This window comes from Mizuhopecten yessoensis, unplaced genomic scaffold (genome assembly GCF_002113885.1).
Source record: "Mizuhopecten yessoensis strain PY_sf001 unplaced genomic scaffold, ASM211388v2 scaffold1595, whole genome shotgun sequence".
In the NCBI taxonomy this organism is placed as follows: domain Eukaryota; kingdom Metazoa; phylum Mollusca; class Bivalvia; order Pectinida; family Pectinidae; genus Mizuhopecten; species Mizuhopecten yessoensis.
Window position 1 is genome coordinate 672,344 of NW_018404125.1, and position 18,521 is coordinate 690,864.

At 35.8% G+C, this 18,521-nt stretch overlaps 1 protein-coding gene across 4 annotated transcripts in view; it reads right to left on the reverse strand.

Moving 5' to 3' along the window:
* LOC110465918 (DNA damage-regulated autophagy modulator protein 1-like) overlaps window positions 1-18,521 on the reverse strand; it is a 174,195-nt gene that overhangs the window by 139,034 nt on the left and 16,640 nt on the right. For 3 of the 4 annotated variants that reach the window (XM_021522099.1, XM_021522125.1, XM_021522091.1), the window contains exon 2: window positions 6,687-6,750. The exons of the other annotated variant lie outside the window; for it this stretch is intronic. The gene's annotated coding sequence lies outside the window, so the exon portion shown is untranslated. The remainder of the gene's footprint in view (window positions 1-6,686; window positions 6,751-18,521) is intronic. 4 annotated transcript variants of the gene reach the window in all.

Sequence of the window (18,521 nt, forward strand, 5' to 3'; positions counted from 1 at the left end):
CATGTACATGTACCTCTTACGGAAATGTGACTTACATTAACAACTGTACCAGGAGTATGATAGCTACATGTACTAGATGTCCACCAGCCATGTACAGCTATATCCCCTCCATGTATATGGCAAATATCAACGTCACAATGCATTTCTTATTAACTGTATTACAGAAAAACGCTAACAACATCTCTGAAATGAAAATATATTGTAAGTTGTAACAGTCCAGGATATTTCGATTTTTGATAATAAACAATATCATGCTTTATCGCGCATTGTTCATCACAGAATAAATACCATTACGTCTATTACCGTTGGAGGTGTAAAATATTGCATAACGTTCAAGCTGTAATCGATATTTAAACAATGAACTCGGCGTATCAAATATGCATTTGTTGATTTTTTGACAGCCCTACAAAGATGTTGTCAAGGAGACCAGAGCACACGGATAATTCAGTTGGCAATGTATATAATACACAGGAAATTCTATTAATTTTGCCCGTATATTTTAGTTTTCTAAAATTAAAATCTAAATTGTCTGATACAATTTTAGAAGGTACTCGTATTCCCTGAGCATATACGTTGCACCAGTAGCCATTTTGTAAAATATTAACACAGCGTAAGGTGCTTCACTAATCGATTTTAATTAAATCAATAAATTAATTGCATGTACCTTTAAATTTAAATGTAGGTTTAGTGACGCGGGTTAACTTCATTGATCCAATGTATCCAGCCTAATTATCGTCAGACTAACGTAGATATCCGGGAGGTCTTTTTGTGTCCTATCCTAAGGAATGCTTGATGACGAAGTTTACATATAAAGGCACGAACAAAGTATGTCAATTTTATCTGTCATTCTAGATACCTGTATCGTTACTATGATCACATAAGTGCTGGGTACTTACATGTCCATGTTTATAACCATAATGTTGGGCGTCAGGATATCTTTGGTTATTCGCGTATGGATCAAATTTTTAAGGGTTATCTTAATAGTTTCCGGATATCATGTACACATTGAGATAATAATTAAGTCGATAACTCCTGACAGCTATGTGCTTTTTTGAAAATGTATTTATCTATCCACGGTAAAATTACAGCTGTCCCTCCTGCGGTATTAAAAAAACCTCTTTACAGTAGTACTACAAAAGTGTCTACTGCATTATAACACAGCTGTCTCTACTGCAATTTAACACAGCTGTCTATACAGCAGTTTAAAACAGCTGCCTCTACTGCAGTAAAGCACAGCTCTCTCTACTGCAGTTTAACACAGCTGTCTCCATTAGTTACACTGTAAACCTCTAACGTTGTTGGAGTATTGGTTACACTGTAAACATCTAACGTTGTTGGAGCATTAGTTACACTGTAAACGTCTAACGTTGTTGGATTATTGGTTACACTGTAAACCTCTAACGTTGTTGGAGTATTGGTTACACTGTAAACGTCTAACGTTGTTGGAGTATTGGTTACACTGTAAACATCTAACGTTGTTGGAGCATTAGTTACACTGTAAACGTCTAACGTTGTTGGATTATTGGTTACACTGTAAACCTCTAACGTTGTTGGAGTATTGGTTACACTGTAAACGTCTAACGTTGTTGGAGTATTGGTTACACTGTAAACATCTAACGTTGTTGGAGCATTAGTTACACTGTAAACGTCTAACGTTGTTGGATTATTGGTTACACTGTAAACCTCTAACGTTGTTGGAGTATTGGTTACACTGTAAACGTCTAACGTTGTTGGAGTATTGGTTACACTGTAAACATCTAACGTTGTTGGAGCATTAGTTACACTGTAAACGTCTAACGTTGTTGGATTATTGGTTACACTGTAAACCTCTAACGTTGTTGGAGTATTGGTTACACTGTAAACGTCTAACGTTGTTGGAGTATTGGTTACACTGTAAACATCTAACGTTGTTGGAGCATTAGTTACACTGTAAACGTCTAACGTTGTTGGATTATTGGTTACACTGTAAACCTCTAACGTTGTTGGAGTATTGGTTACACTGTAAACCTCTAACGTTGTTGGAGTATTGGTTACACTGTAAACCTCTAACGTTGTTGGAGTATTGGTTACACTGTAAACCTCTAACGTTGTTGGAGTATTGGTTACACTGTAAACCTCTAACGTTGTTGGAGTATTGGTTACACTGTAAACCTCTAACGTTGTTGGAGTATTGGTTACACTGTAAACCTCTAACGTTGTTGGAGTATTGGTTACACTGTAAACCTCTAACGTTGTTGGAGTATTGGTTACACTGTAAACCTCTAACGTTGTTGGAGTATTGGTTACACTGTAAACCTCTAACGTTGTTGGAGTATTGGTTACACTGTAAACCTCTAACGTTGTTGGAGTATTGGTTACACTGTAAACCTCTAACGTTGTTGGAGTATTGGTTACACTGTAAACCTCTAACGTTGTTGGAGTATTGGTTACACTGTAAACCTCTAACGTTGTTGGAGTATTGGTTACACTGTAAACCTCTAACGTTGTTGGAGTATTGGTTACACTGTAAACCTCTAACGTTGTTGGAGTATTGGTTACACTGTAAACCTCTAACGTTGTTGGAGTATTGGTTACACTGTAAACCTCTAACGTTGTTGGAGTATTGGTTACACTGTAAACCTCTAACGTTGTTGGAGTATTGGTTACACTGTAAACCTCTAACGTTGTTGGAGTATTGGTTACACTGTAAACCTCTAACGTTGTTGGAGTATTGGTTACACTGTAAACCTCTAACGTTGTTGGAGTATTGGTTACACTGTAAACCTCTAACGTTGTTGGAGTATTGGTTACACTGTAAACCTCTAACGTTGTTGGAGTATTGGTTACACTGTAAACCTCTAACGTTGTTGGAGTATTGGTTACACTGTAAACATCTAACGTTGTTGGAGTATTGGTTACACTGTAAACCTCTAACGTTGTTGGAGTATTGGTTACACTGTAAACATCTAACGTTGTTGGAGCATTGGTTACGCTGTAAACCTCTAACGTTGTTGGAGCATTAGTTACACTGCAAACATCTAACGTTGTTGGAGCATTGATTACGCTGTAAACCTCTAACTTTTTTGGAGCATTAGTTACACTGTAAACATCTAACGTTGTTGGAGTATTGGTTACACTGTAAACCTCTAACGTTGTTGGAGTATTGGTTACACTGTAAACCTCTAACGTTGTTGGAGTATTGGTTACACTGTAAACCTTTAACGTTCTTGGAGTATTGGTTACACTGTAAACATCTAACGTTGTTGGAGTATTGGTTACACTGTAAATCTCTAACGTTGTTGGTGTATTGGTTACGCTGTAAACCTCTAACGTTGTTGGAGTATTAGTTACACTGTAAACCTCTAACGTTTTTGGATTATTGGTTACACTGTAAACCTCTAACGTTGTTGGAGTATTGGCTATACACTGTAAACATCTAACGTTGTTGGATTATTGGTTACACTGTAAACCTCTAACGTTTTTGGAGTATTGGTTACGCTGTAAAGCTCTAACGTTGTTCGAGTATTAGTTACACTATAAACCTCTAACGTTGTTCAAGTATTGGTTACACTATAATCCTCTAACGTTGTTAGATTATTGGTTACACTGTCATATAGTTTAGCTGAGACAAAAGGTTCTCCCAAACCCTGCCATAAATCATTTTAACGTTCCATCCCAACATTGAAATTTAAATATAACTCTCAAAATTAATTGAAAACACAAAATATTGAATGAACTGTTTGAAAAAAAAACGTTTACTTCATTCCATGCACATTCTTGAATGTAAAGGCCACAATTTAAGTCGGAAATCTTTGTTATGAAACACACACACGTATTTAGTACCGTTAAACAACCATCATAAGTATTTCGAATCACGACTATTTGTTCCTTACATTTCTAAAGTAAAAAAAAAATACCATATCATTAATATGAGAAATCGGTCAAAACTGTTGTAGAAAATTGGTCAATCAAAATGGATGTGAATGTTTCGATATTGTTCTCGACGCCTGCTTGACAACGCTCTAATAAACATTTCACAAATTCAAAAACAAACGGGTGATACTCGCTTTTGTCTCCCCTATATAGCACATGAAGCTGTACGCAAGCTCAAAAGCATTATCAATTGTGGAACCTTTTTTCAATAAAATGATTTGTGTTCGACTATCGAACAGTAAAGAAGACGAAAGGTAAAGGGGATGGGGTTGTATTTTGGCAATCAGTCTTTTAAATTCCATTGATGGTTTCTGTATGTGAAGCTCTTTTGTACAAGCGATGAGAACTAATGTACAAGCTGCGCGTGCAGCGAAATATATGTAGGACTGAAATTGATGTACGCCAAGAAATAACAATCAAACCGTTTGTTTCCATTATAGAATAAACCATCATGTTCATTCTTACACTTATTGTAACAAATATTGATATATTTTTACGACTTGGAGGCTTATACAACAAAGTCAGCGAATAATTACCGTGAATTTATCATTTGAAGCACATGAATAAAACATACGACGTCTCAAACACAACGTACAATCTAATTGTCCAGGTATAAACCTTGGTAAAAGCAAACAGCCAATCAAATTTAGTTCATACTTGTATTAGGTGTAGCACCAATTTGGACCACCTACATTCGATCTCACTAAAATTGATGCGTTCTCAACACGACTTCTCACCCCAGCACGAGTTCTCACCCCATCACGAGTTCTCACCCGGGTGCCGTAACAGTCACTCCATACTCTGTTTGGTTTGGTTGTATATGGTTTAACGTCCCATAAACAGCGAAGTTCATTTAAATATGTTCACAGAGTATTGCTGTCTGATTCACATCTAAGCAACACACAAAACTTACCATATATGAAGTTTATTTCGTTAAACCGTAATCCTTACTACGTTTAAAAATTGTTTTCAGGAAAAATATGTTCATATTTTCGATGTTTTTACGTATTTGATAAATTGATTAATACACCAATAAAACGAGCCCTTGGAATTCTATGCAATTAGTATTAAGTGATCGGTCAAGTGCTGAAGACCAGTTTTGTTTACATGTACGTGATTCAATGTTTTCACACTTTACGGTCTCAAATGTTGAGCGTTATCTTCGCTATCAATGAAGTCCATTCTTTTGCCCCAAATGGAAGCCGTATAGAGATTAATTTCTGGTTAATGCTCTTGTCTCATCCTATTAAACGCCGCAAAGACTTTTTGTATTTAAATGAACTGCATTTTGTAGTTTCTGAGGACAGTCACAATGAAACCTCTCCTCTGCTACGGTCATTTTGAAAAATGAAACAAAGATTCCAAAATGACAAAGGCAAGTCAAAACTACAGACAACCCAACTTGAAAATAGCAGCGCCACCTTTATTTGTCTGCGACAATGTTTGAAAGTTTAGTAAAACTAGCCACGGTTTGTATTGATGTCTCAATTCTACTGTTGCGTCTCCCTGACTATAGCGGAATTTCCTGCCCACGTGCCAACGTGATCAGGCTGCTAAAAGACGTAGCTACGAGGCTGGATCAGCATTTTAATTGAAATTATGTGGATGTATGGTCAAGTTGATAGATTAAACGGATGTCTGGTTTTGGAAACAACATCATCTAGAGCCGACACTTTTTTACGAATGTTTAAAAGATGGCTCCGGTGAGCTCTCCTGCATAATAACGTAGTGCTATATAGGAGGAATTCACACAAAAGTAGGTCATACGAACGCGACATCCATTACATAAGTCTAATTCCGTAGACACAGTGGACCGAAAACACCGACAAAGTCGTCTGATTAACATGGCCTCAGTGATGAAATCGAGGCTGTCCTTCAATGATTACATCCGGGTACTAGTGCAGTGTTATGAGTGCGCGGAGAAGTGCGGTACAGTAGTGGTTAAGTCTGGATTTGTAAGACAGTACTATACATGCCATAAAACAATTGAGACACATCGTGATAGCATTGCAAACATTTTCTCCTCATTGTTGTTTCAAACTCCTAGCACAATAGGTCTGACAAACAAAACATATCCAAACAAAAATTAACAAAATCTGCATGATTTAAGATTCGTACTCTACCAAAGTTTTGCCCTCAAGCAAAGAGCGCAAATCGTTCCTGACGTTAAATTATAGAAAGATATTTACTTCCTTTCTTCTGAGATCAAAGCTATGCATACTACGGCTTTAATTAACGAAGATGGATCAATTTTTTGCGTATGTTACCTTTTTTCTAAGTAGTAATCGTATTTTGTGGCCAACATGTTTCTTCAACAAAAATCATAAAGAACATCGGAGGTTAGCTGGGCGTTATTTCCCTACTATGACCGATTGAATACAGATGTTATTGATATTGGTTCTAACGGAACATACTTTATTTAGAAATTTTTGTATTCGACATCCGAGGAACTTTAATGACGACAAGCATTTGATGAAATTTGCACCTGGTGTAATTATAAGATCTGTCCTCTACAATGTAGATTTGATCCCTGGGACGAAAGCCTACAAGGAACTCTTATATACAAGTTGGAACATTACAATCCATGACTTTATAAATTGTTCTTTTGGTTTCCAAAGTGTCTTTACAGGATAGTAGCTGATCTGAAGATACACAACCGAAACAACTTTATTTGTACATTACTTCAATCCTGCGAAATACCTTTGTTTGACTAGGTAGACGAGAGACGCCTGGCAAGAGTACAAGTGATATATAAACTCGATTTATGAACTAACCTGTCAATCAGTTTTCTTTGCCCTTTCTCCTGTCCGGCGTACGGTTATTTTCCACGAGCAGTATCTGAAATTATTTGTACAGCATTTTATATTATTTTAGATAAAACATGTATGTGTGCGTACATTACACCGGCCGGTACGATTGTGTTCATATTCCATATCTTATTAGTTGTATCGTTTGTGTTTGCATAGTTTAATACGTGTACAGACTAATATATGAGCTGGACATGTTGTAAAGCCTTCTGCCACACCGATGTGATTATTTCATTATAAATCATACAAATCCCAATATGTCAATATCCTTTATGATGTCCTGTAATAGTGTGTACGTCCGTGAATGGTTTTCACCATTTACAAATTACGTCAAAAGTAAATGTCAATAGGTCATACTCTTATAATATTTGTGTAAAGGTAAATTGTTCTACATTTTGTAAATAATAGATAAGGGAATAGTGTATCTCCTATTTCCAATTCATTATTTGTTGTTATATTATTTACAGTTAAATGACGTATTTTACAGCTAAGTGTTAATTGTCAGATTGTACTCGTATCTGTTATATATGTATCGATAGCGTTATGTTTACGTATAGTAAGAGTCTGTTGCAGGGTAAGATTTATCTACAGTAAACCACTGGTTCAGAATCAAAACGTCGAGCTTGGGTTGTTTATAGATCTATCTGCTCTTGTTGACCCTGAACTTTTAAACCTTATACGGAATTATAAACCATTAATTGGTTTGTTACATGTATAATACATATTGTATATTATTTTACGATGAAAGGTTTGGCGTTGTTAAGGGAATAAAGAAAGCCAGTTGTTGGGAGATGTTCGTAAAATTTACTAATGAACGACCAAAGACTAGTGCGAACAATTGGTTACTTAGCATTTAACCCGTTTCTATGGCGATAGTAACCAACCGTTAGTGGATAATGATCTACTTACCTGTTACTAGGGTCTTGTTCTATTGTTTAATTATTGGATTATTAGTTTGTGTATCACGTATAATATGTTTATACATAAACAAATACAGCTTTCAAGCATTCGACTCCGTTACGGTTTACCAGCCGCCTGGCTGTCTATTGGAAGGAATTCATCCGATAGAAGACGGAAAGTATCTCTGAACGTTAAGAATCCCCGCCATATCAAATTGTAGAGGGAGGTCGGTCTCGCGCACTATAACAAATAGTCAATAACTAACACCTCTGACCAAACATTTCTACTTGACCAAGGATAAGCATTCATTTCTTATACAGTTAATGTGCAGACATGTAATTTAATTGTATATTTTACTTTAATAGTTTGAATGTAGAGTGTTTACTGTGTATTTGATATCTTTTCAAAAGGAACATTTTAGATGTAAGGTTTTTGTTGTATTCTTAGATAAAACTTCAGGCTGTTATCGGAAAGAGACGGATATCGAATTACCACTCGGTGTTCGAAACAAGATCCCCGTTGAAAGTCTAATATTCACATTGGTACTACAACACACCGTTCTTGTTCTTAATGGTCAAAACATTTACTTGTTACTTATTAGCATTTATCTTGAATTATTTGTTAGAAAAATTATGCAAGGCTTTTTTGCTAAAAAGGTGCTTTATTGATGATTTACTTAGTGAGTGCCAATGGCATAGTGGTGGGAAAAATCTGAGTACTAACCTTGTGAAAACATATGACACTCGTTTTCGTCGCAAAGTTGCAGTGTAAAATATGACTTTCACTTTCGTTTGATTGATGCATGACAAGCATGTATGATCTCTGGAACCAATGTGCTAAAAAGAGCACGAAGTGATTTTGACAATAAGGGGACTTGGAGTTGTATCCATTGTTTGGTACCAGGAAGATTCCTGGGGTTTACTAGTCTGAACTAGTTTGTCAAGCAGTGATGACAGGAAACTAAGAAAAGCACTGTTTGATTGATTATTTTTTAATTCACCAATAATATGCAACTGCAAAAATATGGAAAGATTTTAACTCATTACATATATGGTTCGTTTGCAAGAGAAATGAAGAGTTTACACCTAAAGGGATTGTCTCAAAGAGATGAATACAATCATGTCAGAAAAAAATTGGACATCAATATTTCTGCACGAATCTGTTGAAGGTATTGTCATGACAAACACTTCATGAAATTTTCAATGAAATCGCTAGGGCGATGACAAAGTTATTCTCTAAAAAGTAACAGTGACCTTGACCTTGACCCAAAACGCAAACTTGTCTAAGGCATTGCCATACGAAATACTCGTACGAAGTTTCATGAAATTCCGTTGAGAAATGAAGTCGCTAGAGCGATGACAAAGAGTGTAACATACGAACGGGCTGAATCCTATATCCCCTCGAACTTTTATTGTGAGGGGATAACAAGACGCTGCCCTATGGATTAGAAAAACGATCACGGTTCAAATTCATTCTGTTGTATATCTATTTTTTAAAGATTTAAAATTTTGTAAGAAATACCATGAAGATAGTTAAAACAAATTTTTTGTTTTGTAATTTCTATATGTTTATAAGGAAAATAACATGTTCTGCTTAAAGTCAAGAGACATTTTGAAGATTAAGAAAAGATTATGTGAAGGAACAGATTATTAGGCAAAGGAAAATGTCAGTTTAAATGAAAAATTAAGAAAGGTCATATATGGCAAATTAATGTTGTAAATTCTTAAAAATAAATAAAACGCCCACAAACTGGGAATGCTAGAGACAACAAAGAAACGTAGTTTCTTATATTGAATCAAATGTACCCGGATAAACAGAAGCGCAGAACTATAATCATGAAACAACTATGAGTGACCAACTTACTGACCCCCCCTCCCCCGATGTTTTAAAATCCTTTCAGCAATCTTCAGAGACGACCCTATCAATATTAATTAAGAACTATCGCATCGCCTTGGACAGTACTCAGTAAATCGTTGCCATCTATGTGGTCTCGTCTAAGACTTTCGGATGCCTCTTCAAGATTTGTTACTGAACGAACTCTAGAATAAAAACGGATGGACTGACCTGTGGCTTGTTGGGTTGGTAACTACAGTAGATACATAGGAAGTTTGAAAATGGCTCTGAGTGCAGCCACAGGTTAAAAGTACTCATAAAGTGGTTCCGAGAGCTCAATTATTTATTCGAACCTTTTTGATATCTTTGTAAATGAACATTTTCTTTCAAGGTAAGTCATCATTGTTTGTTTGATTTCCGCGACATCTAAGGTGGTCGAAGGTAAGTCATCATTGTATGTTTGATTTCCGCGACATCTAACGTAAGTGATCATTGTTTGTTTGATTTACGCGACATCTAAGGTAGTCCTCATTGTTTTGTTTGATTTCTGCGACATCTAAGGAAGTCTAAGGTAAGTCATCATTGTATGTTTGATTTCCGCGACATTTAAGGATCATTGAATGTTTGATTTCCGCGTCATCTAAGGTAGTCGAAGGTCAGTGATCATTGTTTTGTTCGATTTCCGCGACATCTAACGTAAGTGATCATTGTTTTATTTGATTTCCGCGACATTTAAGGATCATTGAATGTTTGATTTCCGCGACATCTAAGGTAGTCATCATTGTTTTGTTTGATTTCCGCGACATCTAAGTTAGTCGAAGGTAAGTGATCATTGAATGTTTGATTTCCGCGACATCTAAGGTAAGTGATCATTGTTTTGTGTGAGTTCCGCGACATCTAAGGAAAGGGATCATTGTTTTGTTTGTTTTCCGCGACATCTAAGGTGGTCGAAGGTAAGTCATCATTGTCTGCTTGATTTCCGCGACATCTAAGTTAAGTCATCATTGTTTGTTTGATTTCCGCGACATCTAAGGTAGTCGAAGGTAAGTGATCATTGTATGCTTGATTTCCGCGACATCTAAGGTAAGTGATCATTGTTTGTTTGATTTCCGCGACATCTAAGGTAGTCATCATTGTTTGTTTGATTTCCGCGACTTCTAAAGTAGTCGAAGGTAAGTGATCATTGTTTTGTTTGAGTTCCGCGACATCTAAGGAAGTCGAAGGTAAGTGATCATTGTATGTTTGATTTCCGCGACATCTAAGATAGTCGAAGGTATGTGATCATTGTATGTTTGTTTTCTGCGACATCTAAGGTAAATGATCATTGTTTTGTGTGAGTTCCGCGACATCTAAGTTAAGTCATCATTGTATGTTTGTTTTCTGCGACATCTAAGGTAGACAAAGGTAAGTGATCATAGTGATCATTGTTTTGTTTAATTTCCGCGGCATCTAAGGTAGGCAAAGGTAATTGATCATTGTTGTTTGATTTCCGCAACATCTAAGGAAGTCGAAGGTAAGTGGTCATTGTTGTTTAATTTCCACGACATCTAAGGTAGGCAAAGGTAATTGATCATTGTTGTTTGATTTCCGCGAAATCTAAGATAGTCGAAGGCAAGTGATCATTGTATGTTTGTTTTCTGCGACATCTAAGGTATTCAAAGGTAAGTGATCATAGTGATCATTGTTTTGTTTGATTTCTGCGACATCTAAGGTATTCAAAGGTAAGTGATCATTGAATGTTTGATTTCCGCGTCATCTAAGGTAGTCGAAGGTAAGTGATCATTGTATGTTTGATTTCCGCGAAATCTAAGATAGTCGAAGGTAAGTGATCATTGTATGTTTGATTTCCGCGACATCTAAGGGAGTCGAAGGTAAGTGATCATTGTATGTTTGATTTCCGCGACATCTAAGGTAGTCATCATTGTTTTGTTTAATTTCCGCGACATCTAAGGTAGTCGAAGGTAAGTGATCATTGTTGTTTAATTTCCGCGACATCTAAGGTAGTCATCATTGTCTATTTGATTTCTGCGAAAGACGCGGAAATCAAACATACAATGACGACTTACCTTAGATGTCGCAGAAATCAAACATACAATGACGACTTACCTTAGATGTCGCAGAAATCAAACATACAATGACGACTTACCTTAGATGTCGCGGAAATAAAACAACACAATGATGACTTACCTTAGATGTAACAAACAATGATGGCTTACCTTAGATGTCGCGGAAAAAGAACAAAACAATGATGACTTGCCTTAGATGTCGCGGAAATCTAACAAACAATGATGACTTACGTTAGATGTCGCGGAAATCACACAAAACAATGATCACTTAATTTAGATGTCGCGGAAATCACACAAAACAATGATCACTTACCTTAGATGTCGTGGAAATTAAACAACAATGATCGCTTACCTTCGACTACCTTAGAAGTCGCGGAAATCAAACAAACAACATACAATGATGACTTACCTTAGGTGTCGCGGAAATCAAACATTCAATGATCCCTAAATGTCGCGGAAATCAAACATACAATGATCACTTACATTTGACTACCTTAGATGTCGCTGAAATCAAACAAACAATGTTGGCTTACCTTAGATGTCGCGGAGATCAAACATACAATGATCACTTACATTTGACTACCTTAGATGTCGCGCAAATCAAACAAAACAATGACGACTTACCTTAGATGTCGCAGAAATCAAACAAACAATGATTACTTACCTTAGATGTCGCGGAGATCAAACGTACAATGATCACTTACCTTTCACTACCTTAGATGTCGCGGAAATAAAACAACACAATGATGACTTACCTTAGGTTTGATTTCCGCGACATCTTAGGTAGTCAAAGGTAAGTGATCATTGTTTTGTTGGATTTCCGCGACATCTAAGTTAGTCGAAGGTAAGTGATCATTTTATGTTTGATTTCCGCGACTTCTAAGGTAGTCGAAGGTAAGCGATCATTGTTGTTTAATTTCCACGACATCTAAGGTAGTCATCATTGTTTTGTTCTTTTTCCGCGACATCTAAGGTAGCCGAAGGTAAGTGATCATTGTACGTTTGATCTCCGCGACATCTAAGGTAAATCATCATTGTTTATTTGATTTCCGCGACATCTTAGGTAGTCATCATTGTTTGTTTGGTTTCCGCGACATCTAAGGTAGGCATCATTGTTTTGTTTGATTTCTGCGACATCTAAGGTAAGTCGTCATTGTTTTGTTTGATTTCCGCGATATCTAAGGTAAGTCATCATTATTTGTTTGATTTCCGCGACTTCTAAGGTAGTCATCATTGTTTTGTTCTTTTTCCGCGACATCTAAGGTATGTCATCATTGTTTTGTTTGATTTTCGCGACATCTAAGGTAAGTCATCAATTTTTGTTTGATTTCCGCGATATCTAAGGTAGTCGAAGGTCAGTGATCATTGTTTTGTTTGAGTTCCGCGACATCTAAAGTAAGTGATCATTGGTTTGTTTGATTTCCGCGAATTCTAAGGTAAGCCATCATTTTTTGTTTGATTTCCGCGATATCTAAGGTAAGTCATCATTTTTTTGTTTGATTTCAGCGACATCTAAGGCAGTCATCATTGTTTGTTTGAGTTCCGCGACATCTAAGGTAAATCATCATTGTTTTGTTTGATTTGCGCGACATCTAAGGTAAGTAATCATTGTTTGTTTGATTTCAGCGACATCTAAGGCAGTCATCATTGTTTGTTTGGTTTCCGCGACATCTAAGGTGAGTCATCATTGTTTTGTTTGATTTGCGCGACATCTAAGGTAGTCCTCATTGTTTTGTTTGATTTTCGCGACATCTAAGGTAAGTGATCATTGTACGTTTGATTTCCGCGACATCAAAGGTAAGCCATCATTGTTTTGTTTGATTTCTGCGACATCTAAGGTAAGTCCTCATTGTTTTGTTTGATTTTCGCGACATCTAAGGTAAGTCCTCATTGTTTTGTTTGATTTGCGCGACATCTAAGGTAAGTCCTCATTGTTTTGTTTGATTTGCGCGACATCTAAGGTAAGTCAACATTGTTTTGTTTGATTTCTGCGACATCTAAGGTAGTCGCAGGTAAGTGATCATTGTTGTTTGATTTCCGCGACGTCTAAGGTAAGTCATCATTATTTGTTTTTGTTTGATTTCCGCGACTTCTAAGGTAGTCATCATTGTTTATTTGATTTCCGCGACATCTTAGGTAGTCAAAGGTAAGTGATCATTGTTTTGTTGGATTTCCGCGACATCTAAGTTGGTCATCATTGTTTTGTTTGATTTTCGCGACATCTAAGGTAAGTCCTCATTGTTTTGTTTGATTTCCGCGAAATCTAAGATAGTCGAAGGTAAGTGATCGTTGTTTTGTTTGATTTCCGCGGCATCTAAGGTAGTCATCATTGTTTGTTTGATTTCCACGACATCTAAGGTAGTCATAATTGTTTTGTTTGATTTCCACGACATCTAAGGTAGTCATCATTGTTTATTTGATTTCTGCGAAAGTCGCGGAAATCAAACATACAATGATCACTTACCTTTGACTACCTTAGATGTCGCGGAAATCAAACAAAACAATGATCACTTACCTTGGACTACCTTAGATGTCGCGGAAATCAAACATACAATGATCCCTTTCCTTTGACTACCTTAGATGTCGCGCAAATCAAACAAAACAATGATCACTCACCTTCGACTCCCTTAGATGTCGCGGAAATCAAACAAAAATTGATGACTTACCTTAGATGTCGCGGAAATCAAACATACAATGATCACTTACATTTGACTACCTTAGATGTCGCGGAAATCAAACAAAACAATGAACACTTACATTCGACTACCTTAGATGTCGCGGAAATCAAACATACAATGATGACTTACCTTAGATGTTTGTTTGATTTCCGCGACATCTTAGGTAGTCATCATTGTTTGTTTGATTTCCGCGACATCTTAGGTAGTCAAAGGTAAGTGATCATTGTATGTTTGATTCCCGCGACTTTCGCAGAAATCAAATAAACAATGATGACTACCTTAGATGTCCCGGAAATCAAACAAACAATGATGACCTACCTTAGATGTCGCGGAAATCAAACATACAATGATCCCTTTCCTTTGACTACCTTAGATGTCGCGGAAATAAAACATACAATGATGACTTACCTTAGATGTTTGTTTGCTTTCCGCGACATCTAAGGTAAGTCATCATTGTTTGTTTGATTTCCGCGACAGCTAAGGTAGTCATCATTGTTTATTTGATTTCTGCGAAAGTCCCGGAAATCAAACATACAATGATGACTTCCCTTAGATGTTTGTTTGATTTCCGCGACATCTAAGGTAGTCATCATTGTTTGTTTGATTTCCGCGAAATCTAAGGTAAGTCATCATTGTTTATTTGATTTCAGCGACATTTAAGGTAGTCGAAGGTCGATAATTAGGTAGACGCCGCCAAAATGAAAGAGTAGATAGAAAATAAAATAATTGATGACCGAAATGTAATAATTGGGAAGCGGAACGAGAGGGAAATATAAAAGAAAACCACCGATTCTGCTTTTGCCCACCTTTATCACCTTTTACGAAAATATGCTGTTGGAGACATCAGGTTTATACTCCCCGAACCTGTAGGGGGATTGAAGTCATCAGAACTTTATAATATTGACATATTCTGAAAGATATGAAATGTGAAAAGGTATTTGCTTCTTCTGTCTGTACTAAAATGCTTGCAGAAAGATTTGTACTTTCCAGGGCTTAAAACGACTTTGAATGCTGTTCTGGGTTATGCATATTTGATGTGCTTTTATAGATGTATTGTCGCTTTGTGCTTATATAATTCTGTTGTAAATGTGTACAATAGTTTTCTTTTACTTTAAAGGAACAATTCTTGGAGCCAGGGAGGTAGGGATAACCCGAACTACTGTGTATTCAGTCTTGTATTAACTTACTTATGTATCCTTTTATAGCCTATCTTTTGTTTCTGGTCAAATACATATCAGTTAACAATATATGCAATTGTAATACAAATCATTACAAGCATTGCCACTGGTAATGGAGATATGAACATTATGTCATGAACGGTAATTATATGTGTCAATGGTGAAATACAGGTATCACTGTTATCGAATTCATTCAGTTAGATTATTTTCATAATTCCATAGTCTGGTGTGATGCATTCTGAAATATTTAGTTACGTTATTTAAAAAGTTTGCATAACTACTAGTTGATATTGGATGTATATTATTAACAAATATAAAAACCATCGAAAGCCTATTGGCGTGTTTCTCTAACATTTTTGTGGTTTAGATCTTCCATGCACTCCATGTTACATTGAACTACAGTAGTATATGATCCCATAGAGTGACGCTACCCTGTGAGGTGTTTGTAACTATTGTACCTGAACAGGTGAGGTCAGCAGTAGTGGTGTTGCGGGCACGGGTTTTTTTCGTCTGTGCACCAGCTATGGGCCTACTTGACTCACCCTGTAGTTGCAAATCTTCCTATGTGATCTCTATCTATCTACACATTTGTGTTTTCTGGTGGTTTTTTATCTTTCTATCAAATAGTATAGCTTTATCTTAATGTGACTTCTCTGTTTGTTCGAGTAACCGTTTTCGCATTATTCTATATAGCTTCTAATTAAAATAATGGTACATCATGATTTATCTTATGTTAATATTATAAGCAGTAATGCAAAACGAGAATATGTTTATTAGCATGAACCCAGAGCTATATATTTTACCAGATCCAATACAATCATTTATTTATAATCAGTGGTGATATGAAATGTTATATAAACAAAATCCATAAAGGTTTACACACCCTAGTGTGTCCTTGGTACTTAGAAAAATATAATTATATTAAAGAGATGGCGTTGATACCTATAATAATGATACGCACACTATATAACGAGCAGAAAGAATGTGTTTTAATTGCAAAAAAAGGGGGGTGTTATTGTAGTTAAATGCATTTAGTTCTGGCATCGCATAATTCTATAGTTTTAGTCTATGAGTTCTGATATAATTACGTTTTACTCGAGTGAGCACTTGTATTTTTATTTTATTTTATTTAACCACATCAATCAAAAAATACTGATGAAAAAAACTGATGTGTATTGGTTACAAAAGGAAAAAAACATGGAAAGCTTAATTGTGTGAATCTCTTCCATTATGTTTTTTGTTTTTTTTGCACACAATATTGTTTTTTGTTTATTTGTTTTTTTGCACACAATATTATCATAATCTCTGAAAAATATAAAAGACTCCTAGACTTAATCCCTGTGCCAGCAATCTCTTAGATCTCAATACAAATCATTCATAAGTTAATTTCTTTTCTATATCATATTGAGAATGGTTTCTAATGTTGATAAACTTATTGACTTGAAATGATGTTTTATGCAAAACATATATCTTTGAATGATAAAGCAGTGTCAATTGTCTCCATGTATATAAAAGCCGTTTTGTCACATTTGTTTTATATTGTGTTTATTGATCAAATGCCATGCCTGTTTTCAGAGTAATAACCGTTATACATGTCAATATTATTTACAATATCTTTATTCATCTCAATGCCAGTTGTTCTACATTATGAACTCCTTTGCCATTCACATCACTTTCTGACTAATCCACCTCTCATGTATATACTTTTTGACAATGGCTAAACTAGTGATTTATCCTGGTATGGTGGGAAAAGTGAATGGCAAATTACTTTGTATTCGTGTCTCTGGTGTTTCACTGAATTCGTCTTCTATCAATTTGCATTTTCATTTACTGCTACTCTACATATTATTGGTATGTGGTGATATCCATCCGAACCCTGGACCGTGTCCACAAGAACACACTAACATCCGTCTTAATAATATATCTGTCTGCCATATTAATATCTGTTCTTTAAGGAACAAAGCCCATATTATTGATGCTGAATTTTCTGAATAAGATATTCTTTGTGTTACCGAAACCCATCTTAATAATTCAATCTCTGACAGCGATATCTCTGTCGAAAATTTCGGTAATGTTTTTAGAAAGGATAGGACTAATAATGGTGGAAGCGACGTACTTATTTATACTAAAAATAACATAAATATTAAACGTAGAGTTGATTTAGAATCAGGTGATCTTGAACTGATATGGATTGAAGTAACCACTAATAATAAACCCATTCTTCTAGGTTGTTTATACAGACCCCCTAACTCTCTCGTAGGCTTTTGGGACAGACTTGACAATAATCTCGACAGTATTGTTGATCCACAAAAAGAAGTTGTCTTGGTAGGAGATATAAATGTTAACATGTTCAATCTTAATCCAAACTCTCATTTTCATCGACTATTATTAAAATATGGTTTTGAACGTACTGTCTCTGAACCTACCAGGATTACTCCTTTATCTTGATATCACTTGATATGATAATAACTAATAACGTAAACTTTGTAACTAACAGCACAGTCCATCCTCCTTCCTGCATTGATCACTGTCCTGTCAGTGCTGACCTCAACTTCAATACCTTGAAGAAACGTGCATATACGAAGACATTACTTTACTTTAATATTACTGACTTTGACGGAGCCAATGCTTATTTAAACTCAATTGACTGGGATCCTGAACTACATGGGGATATTGAAAACATTTTATTTTTTCTTTCTGACAAAATCCTGACTGCCTTAGATCAATTTGTTCCTCATAAAACTGTGACTATTAGGCCTAACGATAAAATTTGGATGACTAATGACATAAGACTGCAAATAAGACAAAGAAATCGTCAGCATTCTAAATCCAAATTATGCAATACTCCAGCCTCGTGGAACAAATTTAGAATCATTCGGAATGAAATTTTATTAATACGTGAGGCCAAAGAAAAAAAATCTTTCAAAATTACAATCTTCTCTAATAGACAAATCAATACCTCCGGGGAAATGGTGGCGTGTTGCAAAATCTGTTATGAATCTTAAAAATAAATGTGAAATTGACTCTCCTATGGTTATTAATGGCATACTAAAAATACATCCCGTCGACAAAGCTGAATCTTTCAACGATTATTTTTCATCATTATCTGAAACCGAAAAGACTGCTGATGATTTACCCACCGACTGT